This window comes from Vulpes vulpes, chromosome 9 (assembly GCF_048418805.1).
Source record: "Vulpes vulpes isolate BD-2025 chromosome 9, VulVul3, whole genome shotgun sequence".
Classification (NCBI taxonomy): domain Eukaryota; kingdom Metazoa; phylum Chordata; class Mammalia; order Carnivora; family Canidae; genus Vulpes; species Vulpes vulpes.
In genome coordinates, this window is record NC_132788.1 from 11,094,590 (window position 1) to 11,107,259 (window position 12,670).

Below are 12,670 nucleotides of genomic sequence, written 5' to 3' on the forward strand. Positions count from 1 at the left end.
AAGGCTACATAATTAAATGCTATTCTGTTTCTGCTCTTGACTACTCACTATGTGGGAATCCAGCTACCATATAAAAAGAAAATCAGACTAGCCTGAAATTACCTTACTGGAGAGAACAAGTGTAGACATTCCTGCTGACAGTCCCAGGGAGTCTGCTTCAAGTCATCCAACCCAGGCACCACACATCATGAAGCAGAGACAAGCCATCCCGGTATTATCTAAATTCCTAACCCATAGAATTCTTTCAACATAATAAAACTGCTATGTGCCACTGAGTGGTTTTGTTATATGGCATAGTCACAGGAAAATTTAGCTTTATTCCTTCAAGGATTAACTTAAGGTTTTTCTTTAATGTGTTTTAACTAGTGTATGTCTAAGTATACCATTGTTTTTATTATATTTAGGATTTAATAAACTCCTTGAGGGGCACCTGGGTGGCTCAGTGGTTGAGCATCTGCATTTGGCTCAGGTCATGATGCTGGGGTCCTGGGATCAAGTCCCACACCAGGCTCCCTATGGGGGAGCTCTGCCTATGTCTCTGACTCTCTCTCCATGTCCCTCATGAATAAATAAATAAAAATCTTAAAAATTAAGAAAATAAAAAACTTCATAAATCCATGATTATTGTCTTAAAGAGCTCTGGAAAACTCTCGGGCATTACTGTTTCTGTACCATTCAATCTCTCCTTTCTTTCCCTATCTTCCTATCTCATTAAACATGTTAGACCTTTATACTATGTCTTATGTTTCTGGTGTCTCTTCTGGTGTCTCTTCATGCTAGATTATTTCTTCTGACATATCTTCCAGTTTAAAAATTCTCTCTTCAGCTAAGTCTTCTGTTAAACCCATTCATTGTGTTTAAATTTTACTTCCTGTTTCTGTTGTAGGAGTTCTGGGGTTTTTTAAATCTCTTATGTCACTTTTTATAATTTCCTGTTCCATACAGATATTTCCAAGTTCTTTTTTTTTTTAAGATTTTATTGATTTATTCATGAGAAACAGAGAGATAGAGAGAGAGACAGAGACAGAGACCGAGAGACAGAGACAGAGACAGAGACACAGGCAGAGGGAGAAGCAGGCTCCATGCAGGGAGCCCGATGTGGGACTTGATCCTGGGCTAAAGGCAGTGCTAAACCACTGAACCACCCAGGCTGCCCCTCCAAGTTCTATTTAAAAAACAAATATTGCCTTATATATAATAGGTATAGTTGTTTTCTGATTTGTGTCTGATGATTCCAAAATCTAATGTCACATAGGATCTATAGTTGTTGTCTATTGTTCTGCTGGATTTCACTCATGTCGTCTTGGTTCTTGTGCATCTGGTATCTTCAATAACATGACAAATATTCTATTTGAAAAGTATTTGTATAAATAATTTTAGGCCTATGATAATGAAAGCTTCTTCTGGGGAGGATTTTTGTTTTTGCTTCTGCAAGCAGATGCCTAAGATATCTTTCAGTCTACACCATCCTAAGCTCATTTTGTATTTTACCCAGTTTTTTTAGTTGTTTCATCATCGGAGGTTTGATTCAAACTGCATAGTTTACTATTACCTAAAGTATAAATTCAGGAAATAATAGACTAATGGAAATCAGAGCTTCTCAAACTTTATGATACATACACATCAGCTGGTATCTTGTTACATGGTGGGACTGTCAACAGGAATACAGATTCTTATTCAATAGGTCTAGGGTAAGGACCAGAATTCTGCATTTTTACAGGATCTCAGGTGATGGATATGCTAAACGCAGAGTAACATGTATAAAGTTGGATAGGAATATTGAGTGGGAGTTGGGAAGATGAAAATTCACAATAGATACATTCCAAGTGTAATTTCTAACCAATGTACTACTCCAAACCAAACATACTTGAACCTTTCCTTGATAATATGTTAGACATCGAGCTACTAGAGAGATTGAGGCACATCCGAGAGTACCTGATGCAGTGGTACTCTGATTTCAGCAGAGATAATTTGCAGGGAGGGAGAGGTTTATGAGTTAAACTGGGAATGATGACAGAGAATAGTATGATGTCTGCCTCCTACACTACATCCGGTGATCATGTATCTAAGCCCTGTGTGTGATGGGTCTGCAGATGAAAGCTGAAGGAATGGTTTTCTTAGGAAACTATGTAAGACATAGGAGTATAAGTAGAAGACTATTTATCATTATCAGGACTTGCAGCTTTGAAGCTCCGAAAACCAACCTGAGACCAATCCTCAGTAACTGGTGCTAAATAGGCAGATTTGTAGAGTGGGTAATCCCCCTCAAGTTCAAGGACATGTTCAAGGCAGTCCAGAGCAAAATACCTCAAGTAAACTCAACTGGCAAGAAACACTTCCAGGGTACACACACACACATACACACATTTTAGCATCTAGAGACCAATACACATTAAATATCCAAATAAGGGGTAATTCTTAATTAATGGAGGTATATAGTGCATTGAAAAGTGCAAGATTTTTAAGAAGACCTTTTAGGGCTCAAATTCACACTCTTATCATCACTGGTGGGGTCACTTTGGGTTAGTTGCTTAGCTTCTTAAATTCCAGAAAGTTTGTGAAGCTTAAAAGTGATAACTATTACAAATTACTGGCATATATTAGGTCTTTAATGATAAATATAAATATCCTTACTTTTCCTTTCCCTCCGCAACAACTTAAAAAAATACATCTAAATCCCAAGCACAGCTTTATCCACTTAGGCTTTTAATGAAATAAGAGCTGGAATATTTGGACAACAGATGCTCTAAAAAAATCAACATCATTAATGCATAAGAATCCAAAGCCATGGGGCACCTGGGTGGCTCAGTGGTTGAGCATCTGCCTTTGGCTCAGGTTGTGATCCCCAGGTCCTGGAATCAAGTCCTGCACCAGGTTCCCCCCCGCCCCGCCCTGGGAACCTGCTTCTCCCTCTGCCTATGTCTCTGCCTCTCTCTCTGTCTCTCATGAATAAATAAATAAAATCTTTAAAAAAAGAATTCAAAGCCATGGAAATGTAAGTCCTCTTCTCTTCACTTCTTTTTCAGAAAACTGATGCACCAGGCTGGGAGCCATGATTTATTTTGTCACACCATTCCAAAGTTAAAGGAAACAGACTTTGGATAATTAGCTAATAAATTTTATTCGTATTTAATAACCAAGGGAAAAAATCATTCTTCTATATCCTCAAAGTAGGCCATTCTTGGATTCTTTTAATTCAAATGTGGCAAACACAATTGATCAAAAAGTTTTATTATTTAGAGAAGACATAAATGCCAAAATATAAATATAATTTTCCCCTCTATTCTCACTCTGACCAGTTCAGACATATTTATTAATAATTACTTGTGGAAACATAATTCACAAAGCTGATCTTCCTAGAACAATAGTGCATTTACTTATCTCAGCGGTACCACATGCTGATGCTTGTCCAGCATTCTTGGAAATAATTATTCAGCATCAATATGGTAAGTTTAAAGTCACAAAGAATCTACTTTAAATACTGAAAAGTACACTTGCAAATTAACCTCCATCAAAATGTTCTCAGCAAAACTCTGAACTCAAAGAATACTTTTTTATACTGGAAATTGTTAATGAAAAAAATATATTGTATAACATACCCAGCTGGGCTTAGGAAAATACATATTTTATAACAGATATTCAATTGAGCATGCAAACATTGACTGCTCCAGCATTTCCATATAGAAAGTGCAATTTAGTAGGAAAAAAAAAATCTTAAGGCAAAAGCACACTGACATTACAGACCATTTGTGTTTAGTTAATAGGTCTTTTGGCAAAGGTGGGGGATCTTCCAGCCCCTCAAACCCCTTGTCATTCCTGGTCTGAAAATATATTTTTTAAACTTTTTGTTTAAGATTTATTTATTTATTTGAGAGAGAAAGAGTGAGACTGAACATGAGCAGGGGGAGGGGCAGAGGGAGAGCATCTCAAGCAGACTCCTGGTGAGCTCAGAGCCTCACAAGGAGCTCCATCTCTCGAGCCTGAGAGCATGACCTGAGCAGAAATCGAGAGTCAGACAATCTGCTGAGCCATCAGGCACCCCTGCAAATATATTTTCTTTCATGGAAAAGAAGAGGTGGCCCTTATGAAGAAACCTGCCCTGTAGATGTTTCTACCCTCATCAATTATTCCTGCAAAAAGGAAAAATATGTTAGAGTTGCCATTTGAGCATCCTTCTGGCAATAAATAGAATTTGTGATTGGTTTATATATGCCTCTTGGTTCAGATCTCAATATGAACACCAAGAGAAAATCTGAAGATTGTTAGGCTCAAGCAAAAGGAGTATGGAAGTGTTAACTTTCACAATCCCACATAAAATATCCTCTAAGGGCCCTGTAAGAATAGTGTAACCTTTGATGATGAACTTGGCGGCCTGATAGATTTCATTTGGACGCCACTTTTGCTGTTAAGTAAACACCTAAGCATCACTGTACTCGGGCATCCTGGGAACACCAAAGCTAAGCACAAGGTCCCCGGAGAAGCACTCTTGTTTATCAAAAACTACAATACACAAAGGCTAGACGTTCTTTGTACCTCTTTTTTTTCTCTTTTATTGTGGTTAATGATATATTTCTTTTATCATGCGCAATTTTATAATTACATGAAGTGTGTGTCTGTGTGGGTGGGTGGGTGGGTGGGTGAGTGTATATGATTTGGATATTCCCTATGAGGAAATGCTAGCTCTTGATACAAAATGGCCCCTGCAGAATTATGGCAGAAGCATAAACAATAGTCCATGGATTGATTGCTTCAAACTGGAGACTTTCATCAGAAGACCCAAGCACAAAAGAACAATCTTCTAGAGCTCTGTGATGGCTCATTGGTCAGACCAAGCTGTATCTAAAACTCCTGTTATTCATCTGTCTTCCTTATTTTAGAGCTAAAGACTTTAGCCCAGTTAAAATTACATCTTTACTATTGGTTCATCTTTTAATAATATACACAAGTGGCTGAAGATTTATCAAAAGAGATTGCTAAAGTAACTTAGGGCAGTTTCCACGTGGCAACACATTTGTCATTGTGTTTTTTGATAGAGTTAAGTATTAACATCATATTTAAAAATCAAAATCGTACATTTGTCAAACCAGATATCTAAAAAAACAAGGTGCCTCAAGCTGAAAATTTCTTTTAATTCACAATAAGCTCCTCTTTGACATAACTTCCAAATGAATTAAATAAAAAAAATAAAAAATAAAACATGAACTAGGCCAAAAAACAAAGTCAGGAGGCCCAATTTCAAATATTGCCTAGAATGCTTCATTGGTCTTGTCTTAATTTGCTTTTAGGTGGTACCATTTTAGAAATGTCAACACCAAATTTATGTAAAAAAGAGTATCAAGTTCATGCAGCAAATTGAAAGAGTTAATGAGTACTTCAATCTTCCTTTTCTTTGAGTAGATGTTAAAAAAAAAATTCTCTCAAGGTGAAACAAGTGAAGATTCAAATAAGCAGTGGATGAACTTGACAATTGTTAAACAAATATTTAAGTTTCCCTCACACAAAAGACATTGGGTGATAGGTGCAAGCCCCCAGACTACCATGGAGGCAGCTCCATGGCTCAAGACAACCTAGTCAGTCTACCCATAAAATGCAAGATTTCCAAGTCAGACAAAGGAAAAGTAAATGCTGTTAACCACCTTGGCTTTGGCCACTGCCTTGATTTGGCTACAGAATAACTGTTGCATTATAATTATAAAACTGTTGCATTATAATAATTGCATTATTCAGAGATGATAGCTTCAATACCTACACTTTCCAATGTGGTAACTGGTAGTCATTTATGGCTGTTGAGTATTTGGAATGTGGGCAGTGTGTCTTGAGAAAGTGAAGTTTTGATTTTACTTATTAATTTGATGCTAACAATACAGAGTTGTTAGCAGGATTAATGAATTTATTTAACTTGGACAAATGTAATTTTGAAACAGATGCTTTTGCCTCAAAGCCAAATCAATTCTTCCAATAAAGATAAGCCACGTCTATCAATGTGGGTGCAACTTTATAAAGGAAAATGATTACTCGGTATTCAATTTAGTTATTGAGCAACTTTTAAATGTGGTTGGGACAATTTAGATATGTGAGTCTAAACTTTTCAACTGGAAATTTTATGAGATCTAAATATGAATCAACTATTTCCAATGAAAATTTAACATCTGGATAAAGATGTGTCTGCCGCAATGCCACTCTGTTATAGAATGTTCTCATTCTCATCTGTCCTGGAGAGAGGTTCATGGGTTGTTCACCTTCTGGAAGCCTTTTAGTAAACCTCTCTGACGAGGTAGCTACATCTCACATGGAAGCCCTGGGAAATGCAGAAGCTTGAGGGTCACTGGTAAGATTCTTGAGAGGCCCTGACCATAGGGAAGCCCATCCTCTTTTATAAGAGGTTTTATAAGGTTTTATAAGGTTCATTGCAAATAGACTTTTTATTTTTTAGTATAAGTAATAAAAATTTATTAAGAATTCCGAGGATGGTGGTTCTTGCACCCAACCTGGAGAGAAGAACCAACACTGTAGGAAATCACTCACTCAGAAATCACACTGTCCCAACACCTCTGGCCAACACAGGGAGGAGCAAAATCATTCCCCCAGAATTTTGGTCAGGCTCTGTTCACCCATGAACGGTTGGGAGGACAGATGTAGAAGGGACCATCACATGATACTGGGGGTGAGATGGGGGTATACTACACCCCAAGCTGGCTCCTCAAAAATCAGGGGAGAAACAGATCCACTTCTTCTCTGGAGTGGAATTCCTGGTCACCAGGCTCATTTCTTACCCTTAATGAGGTTGTCACTGCCCCGAGTAAAACTTTCATCCTGTAGGTTCAGGACAAGGTTGTCATCAGTGAGACAGATATGGTTCTGCAATGTAGCGATTGTCTTGGAGATATTCTGGGCTGCCTGGATCTTGTGCAGTTCGATCTAGCCAGAGTTGTTGCTCAGAGCTCCTCCAAAGTGAGAAGGTTGGGGTTAAGAGTTCACACAAGGCCCAGTCTCAATCCTGGCCCCATCCTTACTCCTCTAGCCCCTCTCTGGGCTGTCAAGGCTGTGCTCAGATGGCTCATGCCTGGTCCCACTCTGGTCCCCACCTGTAGGCCCTGTGCAGGAAACTGCCAGGAACCGGAGGCAAGGCCATCAGTGCTATTGATCTGCCTTACAGTGAGAGCCAGGCCTCAGGCACCCCCCTAAACAAGTAGACTTTTTAATGGGGGACTTTCTGGAAGGCTTCTTTGCCTTTTTATTTGGTCTAAAAGAGAAAGTCTGAAGAGATGAGGGTCAGTGGGTAGTTGGGTGTCTGTGGTATCATAGGGAGCTTCTCTTTACCAATCCTGTCACTGCAGTTGGGATCACACAGGTCTCACAGTGATAGGGCTCCGTCCTTCCACTCCCAGGCACCATGAATCTGAGAAGCTTAAACCTGCAGAGCTAATGAGCTGAGAAGCATCTGCCTGGAGATTTGGAAAAGTAGATCCACTACACACACACACACACACACACACAAAATCACACACAATCTCTCTGAAAGAGAAGAAAAAGACGTATGTGAATTCCCTGAATATCTAATAAGCTCTTACTATTTGCCAGTTATCGAGCTAAATGCAGAGAGATACTAAACCAAATTAACTAGATCCTATTAATAAGCCATTCAGAGAGAATGGCTGCCCTGGACATTTGCCTAGACCGATAGCAGACTTTGCATAAGTGAGAAATAAATTTCTATTTATTAAACTCCTGAGAATTGCGAAGTTTTTTTTTTTTGTTTTGTTTTGTTTTTAATTGCAGCTTGACCTTATCTATCCCAAGATGGCTAACTAACACATGGCCCTTGCCTGTGACAGGTCCATAATCCAGGAAGGTAACTTCAAGTCTTTATTTCAGTGGCTTCAGTAAGCACTAATTCTTTAACTAAAATAACTAGTTCTAATTTATAGAGGTGTTTACTTCCAAGGGTAATGAAAATTTCATCAATATCAAAACATGTATGAAACAAGACAACTAGGAAATTCAAGTTCCTTAGAGCAGCTGTTCTTAGCTCTGGCTATGTGTTAGAATTATGTGGGAGAGTTTTTCCAAAATGCCAGTGCCAGAGCCCTAACCTCCAGAGATTTCAATTTCATTAGCCCAGATTAGGGTTCAGGCATTAGTATCTTTTATCAAGATTTCTAGTTTGAGATTCAGTGAATTTGATAGTTGTATCAAGCTCCTGGGATACAGTCTTGTAAGTTAAGTTTTAAAATTGAACATTAAATTTAACTCTAAACTTCCAGCTAAACAAAAGAAAATAGAAATCCTTTTCTCCTTCCTGAAACTTATTGTGATATATTTACGTAATTTATTTAATGTTTTTCCCTGTGATTGTCAGTTTTATGTGTCAACAGTCCCCCGTTATTCAATCAAACACTTGCTATGCAAGGTGCTGTAAAGGTAATTCGTAGAGGTGATAAAGTCCATAATCAGGGGCTCCTGGGTGGTGGCTCAGTCACTTAAGTGTCTGACTCTTGATTTCAGCTCAGGTCATGACCTCAGAGTCCTGAGAACAAGCCTGGAGTTGGGCTCCATGCTCCCATGGGGAGTCTGCTTCTCTCCTTCTCCCTCTCCCTCTACCCCTTTCCCTGCTCTCTCTCTCTAAAATAAGTAAATAAATTTTTAAAAAATAAAGTCAAAATCAGCTAACCTTAAGTAAGGAATGTGAAGTCATCTGAATGGGCCTGATCCAATGAGTTAAAACATCTTAAGAGCAGAACCGAGGTTTCTCAAGTCTACCCATGAACAGCCCCTTCAGCTTGCACCTGAGAATTTCACCGAGCTCATCCTGATGGCCTGCCCTGAGGCTTTCAGACTTTTCCTGTGAGCCCCTAAATCATCTGAGCCTTGCATTAAATCTCTTAATATAGATCTCCTACCAATTTTGTTTCCCTGACTGAATATTAATACACCCCAACCTTCAAGGCAGAGGTATCGGTGTTATTCATTACGAATCCCAGTACCTAGCAACATGCATGGTCCCTAGAAGGCACCAACAAACACTTAGCAATTGAGTAAGTGAATGAATGAACCATCTGGTTGGGGAAGTAAAGCATGCAACATAAAGAGTGGGCCATGATGGACAACAACTGCTATGGAATTCTGCATAAGGAGAAAGCACGTCCACCCATGGTGATCAGGGAAGAAGCTGAGGTGGCAGGATGGAAATTCAGGAAGCAAAAAGTATAGAGACAAGAAATGGCAGATGCAGACATATTATATAAGCTAGAGTAGACAAAGAATTTATGTGAGCAAACAGATAATGAATTGGGAAGAATCAAGCACACCCAGATTTTGCAGGACTAAATGCAGAACTCTAAAGGCACTTGGGTGGCTCAGTGGCTAAGCATCTTTTTCAGCTCAGGTCATGATCCCAAGGTCCTGGGATCAAGCACCACTTCAGGATCTCTGTTCAGCTGGGAGTCTGCTTCTCTCTCTCTCTCCCTCTGCCCCTCCCCCTGCTTATGCTTGTTCTTTCTTTCACTCTGTGTCAAATAAATAAAATATGTTTTAAAAGCACATAACTCTAATCCCTTAGCAAGCAGTGGCTCTCTGTCTCTCTCTTCAAGATTCAAAAACTGTTCTTTGCAGAGTGGCTGCACCAGTTCACATTCCCACCAACAGTGTAAGAGGGTTCCCTTTTCTCCGCATCCTCTCCAACATTTGTTGTTTCCTGCCTTGTTAATTTTCCCCATTCTCACTGGTGTGAGGTGGGATCTCATTGTGGTTTAGATTTGTATTTCCCTGATGGCAAGTGATGCAGAGCATTTTCTCATGTGCATGTTGGCCATGTCCATGTCTTCCTCTGTGAGATTTCTCTTCATGTCTTTTGCCCATTTCATGATTGGATTGTTTGTTTCTTTGGTGTTGAGTTTAATAAGTTCTTTATAGATTTTGGAAACTAGCCCTTTATCTGATATGTCATTTATAAATATCTTCTCCCATTCTGTAGGTTGTCTTTGAGTTTTGTTGACTGTATCCTTTGCTGTGCAAAAGCTTCTTATCTTGATGAAGTCCCAATAGTTCATTTTTGCTTTTGTTTCTTTTGCCTTCATGGATGTATCTTGCAAGAAGTTACTGTGGCCAAGTTCAAAAAGGGTGTTGCCTCTGTTCTCTTCTATGGAGGTTCCTCAAAGAGTTAAAAATAGACCTGCCCTACGACCCAGCAATTGCACTGTTGGGGATTTACCCCAAAGATTCAGATGCAATGAAACGTCGGGACACCTGCACCCCGATGTTTCTAGCAGCAATGGCCACAAATAGCCAAACTGTGGAAGGAGCCTCGGTGTCCATCGAAAGATGAATGGATAAAGATGTGGTTTATGTATACAATGGAATATTACTCAGCCATTAGAAATGACAAATACCCACCATTTGCTTCAACGTGGATGGAACTGGAGGGTATTATGCTGAGTGAAATAAGTCAATCGGAGAAGGACAAACAGTGTATGTTCTCATTCATTTGGGGAATATAAATAATAGTGAAAGGGAATATAAAGGAAGGGAAAAGAAATGTTGGGAAATATCAGGAAGGGAGACAGAACATAAAGACTCCTAACTCTGGGAAACGAACTAGGGGTGGTGGAAGGGGAGGAGGGCGGGTGTTGGAGGGGAATGGGTGACGGGCACTGAGGGGGACACCTGACGGGATGAGCACTGGGTGTTTTTCTGTATGTTGGTAAATTGAACACCAATAAAAATTAATTTAAAAAAATAAAAATAAAAATAAATAAAAAATAAAAATGTGTAACAAGATATTAAAAAAAAACAAAAAAACAAAAAACTGTTCTTTGAATGAATTTTATTTGCAGACTAAAATTAGGAAGAAGAAAAAGTGAAGCTCCTCTGGTGAAGAAAGATGGGAAGGACAGGGTTCTCACTCATTCATGTGGATGCCTTTAAGAAACCCCTAAAGGGGGGCACCTGGGTGACTCAGTGGTTGATCATCTGCCTTTGGCTCAGGGCATGATCCTAGGGTCCTGGGATCGAGTCCGGCACTATGCTCCACACAAGGAGCCTGCTTCTTCTTCTGCCTATGTCTCTGCCTCTCTCTGTGCCTCTCATGAATAAATAAATAAAGTCACTTTTTAAAAAGAAACCCCTAAATAACAGCTAATATCCCATAAAGCATCTGTTGAAAATCAATGCTAAAGTAACAGGCCATATCAGCATTAGTTCACTCATCTAAGCAGCGTGTCAGTCATTCATGTTTAGAGCCCTCTATCACACCCAAGTCCTGGAGAAGCTGGGGGTGAAGAGAAGACTATGTCTGCTGGTGGTGGGCCCAGCATGAGCGGCAATGATCATGCTCTTGAGGTCCTGAGAGGCCTTCTTCTAAGAGCTTTGTTCCAAAGGCAATTCATCCCTGATAGAGGAGACAGAGTTTTGTAAAAACTGTGGATCTGTGCTTACCTGGTCTTTCTCTAACCTCACCTCTCCTGCATGGAGTTATGCCTGAGCCCTGGAGAAAGGAGGGAAAAATGAAATATTCATCGTAAAAATCTCTGAAACACTGGGAAAAGGGCATGTGGCAAACTGCAACACCAAGGCAGGGCCAAAGGGTATCCTCTTCACTCCAAGTGGAACATCTTCTAAAAATGTAAAATGAGAGAATGTCACCTGTCAGAGGAGGGAAAGGTGAGGGTCATTGTGGACAGAGGCTGGAATACTTGTCACTTCACCTGAATTCCTGTCTTAAAAGAGACAGACAGACTGGCAAACGAAAGTGGCCCAAGGACACTCTGGTCTACCTGGCTGGTTCACTTTGCAATACAGACTTTCCAAGTTTACCCCTGACCTTCTCACTTCCAAGGCCCTGGACCCTTTCTGGTTAAAGATCTCCTCATTATCCAGAAGAGCTTCTACAGGGACAGTTTTCTAAAAGACTTGTTCTGGTGGTTAGTCCTCCCATATCCTGTGTCCGTTCACTGCATGGGCCATATCTCATAGCAGATCAACAGACATGTGCTCACTGGCACTGTCGACTTTGACTTCAGTCCTTTTGTCCTGGTCTTTCTGGAAACCTCAGGCCAGAACCTCTTATAGGAGGTGCCTTCTCCACACCTTTGCTGTGCAGCTAAACACTTTGGGAGAGAATTGCATAATCCCAGTACAGATGGCTACACACCTCTGTGGTCCTGACTCTGGTGCTGCGCGTCAGCCTTTCTGATTTTCTTCAGTGATCATCAAAAAAATAATTTAAAAAAAAAAAAAAAGGCCAACATCCCTCAGTGTTTAAGGACCTCATTCTCAGCAGACCTCCCTATACAAGCCAAAGTCATCAGGCATTTATCAGCTGAGGCTTCAGGTTGCTACTGCTTTGACATCAAGATAACAAAACTACTCCATTGTAAGTCTGAACACAGCCAAGCACAAAAATGACCAAACAGCCCACTTTCCTGCTAGTAGGAGTAGTGCCTTTCCCTCACCAATTACATAAAATTTACCAATTATATAAAAGTGATAACTATACCCAATCATAGCATTACCCCCACTTCCTTACAGCATCTAATTTAGAGCAAAGAGCAAGGTCCCTAACACTCCCTCAAAGAACCTAACAGAATCCCAAGCCCTGTAATAAATCTTCTCTAGAATTCCTTTTCTGAGAGGCTCCTTGATTCCCCAGGGGGTGCATTATCCCTCCAACGAG

General features: G+C 39.9%; 1 non-coding gene across 1 annotated transcript; it reads right to left on the reverse strand.

Annotated features, from left to right (window-relative positions):
- Nucleotides 1-7,045: 7,045 nt before the first annotated feature.
- On the reverse strand, nt 7,046-7,275 carry LOC112925563 (small nucleolar RNA U89). The gene has a single exon (XR_003236152.2). It is a non-coding gene; the product is annotated as a small nucleolar RNA U89 (small nucleolar RNA).
- Between the last annotated feature and the right edge of the window lie 5,395 nt (nt 7,276-12,670).